The sequence below is a fragment of the Cajanus cajan genome, chromosome 2 (genome assembly GCF_000230855.2).
Source record: "Cajanus cajan strain Asha chromosome 2, NIPB_CcT2T_4, whole genome shotgun sequence".
NCBI lineage: Eukaryota > Viridiplantae > Streptophyta > Magnoliopsida > Fabales > Fabaceae > Cajanus > Cajanus cajan.
The window spans coordinates 57,945,676-57,947,865 of NC_138518.1; the positions used below are offsets into that span (position 1 = coordinate 57,945,676).

General features: G+C 39.4%; 1 long non-coding RNA gene across 1 annotated transcript; it reads left to right on the forward strand.

Annotated features, from left to right (window-relative positions):
* Positions 1 to 1,817, forward strand: LOC145955312 (uncharacterized). Its single transcript, XR_014431939.1, has 2 exons — positions 1 to 699; positions 1,607 to 1,817. It is a non-coding gene; the product is annotated as an uncharacterized LOC145955312 (long non-coding RNA).
* The last annotated feature ends 373 nt before the right edge of the window (positions 1,818 to 2,190 follow it).

Consider the following 2,190-nt stretch of genomic DNA (forward strand, 5'->3'; position numbering starts at 1 on the left):
ATTAGTAATGGTATTTTCGTAATTTTAATAAAGGAATGAGGGTATTTTTGTAAACTTATTATTAATGGCATTTTCGTAATTTTTAATGGCATTCTCGTAATTTTGTTAAAATTTTTGGGGTATTTTTGGTTTCTGGAACGGGCCGTTCCAAATGTGGAACGGGCCGTTCCAAATGATAAAATTGTGTATTTTTGGGACGTCCAGAACGGGCCCAGAACGGGCCGTTCTCCAAAGGAGAACGGGGCGTTCTCCTTGCAGAACGGGCCGTTCCAGAAGGAGAACGGGGCGTTCTCCTTGCAGAACGGGCCGTTCCAGAAGGAGAACGGGGCGTTCTACTGGGTTTTGGAACGGGCCGTTCTGATTTCAGAACGGGCCGTTCCAGTTGAAAATTTTGCGTAGATTTGAAGGGTCCAGAACGGGCGTTCCACTTTTCGGAACGGCCGTTCCGGATAGGTCCGCGAAAATGCCTATAAAAAGGCCCCTCCTCCCTCTCAAATCCTCACACCTCTCATCTTCTCTCCCTTCTCTCTTTTCTTTCTCTCTCTACTTCCTGCTGTTGATGGAAGGAGCTTAGGGGTGGAGGTTCTACCCTAGTTCCGGTCCCGATTTAAGGAGAGAGAAGAGAAAGTTTTGCCCGAATTTTGACTACCGTTTAAGGAAAAAGAAGAGGAGGTTCTGCTCAAGTTACTATTCATCCAGGTACGGGGGAAAAGGGGATTATTTATATGTAGAGTACATGAGGGAATTGGGTAGAGGAAGAATTTCTTAGGATTATGATTTTATAATTATTTTATTTGAAGAATCATTAGTTCTATTGAAATTATGTGTTGAGGTTTATAGATATGCCAAATTGTAGGAATAATGGTCTGGGAAGAAAGAAGAAATCATAAATGCTGTGAACTAGAATTTGGAATAATTATGAGTTTCACTGTTATATTAAATTGATTATTATAATTTATGAATATTATTGCTATATTACTCGTTAAGAATGGATGATCTTGATGTGAATTGCTTGAGGGGTGTGTAAACCCTCATTTTGTTGGGCTTATCTGTGGTGTATGTGATGTATATGTGATGTGGAATTATGTACGTGATGTGAATTTGAGTTATGAAATGAGAAGTGTGGAATGTGATTGAGATGTGAATTGAGATGTGATTATAGTACTGATGACCAGGGGTGAGCACGACCCTAAGCTGATGGGTAGCGTGACCTTGGCACAGTGTTATGTCAGGGGTGAGCACGACCCTAGGCTACTAAAAAGGGTAGCGTGACCTTGGCACAGTGTTATGTCAGGGGTGAGCACGGCCCTAGGTTGGAAAAAGGGTAGCGTGACCTTGACATAGTGAAATTTGTGTGGATTATGAATGAATTGTAATGTTCAAGTGGATTGTGATGGATTGATGTAATTGTAAATTGAGATGTGAATATGATGAATGGTTGATAAATGCTTATGATACACACACACATATATATATATATATGGATAGATGCTTATGAATATTTTATTAAATAACGAGTTATTATGAGATTATATTGTGATGTGTTTGTATGTACTTTGCATATAGATATTTTCTTTTCTCACCGTATAAACTGTGGATATTTTAGGAGAAGAAGATCCAGCTACGAGTGGCTTCTAGGATGCCAACAGTTAAAATTCTGGGAATGCTCTGATAGTGTGACATCGGGGCAGAGGATTTCTAGGATGAAATATTTATGTGTATTTGGCACTGTAATATTGTTTTGAAAACAATTTGTAAAACTCTCGTGTTTTATGTTTTATATCTCTATTAATGTGATTGTCGAATTTTTATGTGAACCCTTTTACCAACTTAGAAAATTTAACCTTCTTAAATGTATTATAAATTTTTTTTATATATGTGTTGGGGTAGTAAGGGTGTCACACCAGTTCACATCGGTCGAGCACCCGTAAGCAAATGGTCAGGCAGAGGCCGCAAACAAAGTGATTCTCTTAGAATTAAAGAAACGCTTAGGAGATGCTAAAGGAGTATGGGCCAAAGAGCTTTCGGAAGTGCTATGGGCTTATCATTGCACCCCCTAATCCACAACACAAGAAACACCATTTCGATTGACATATGGTACCGATGCGATGATCTCGGTTGAAGTCGAAGAACCATCATTTCGCTGAACACGTTTTGATGAAGCTTCTAATGACATGTCACTTCGGGCTG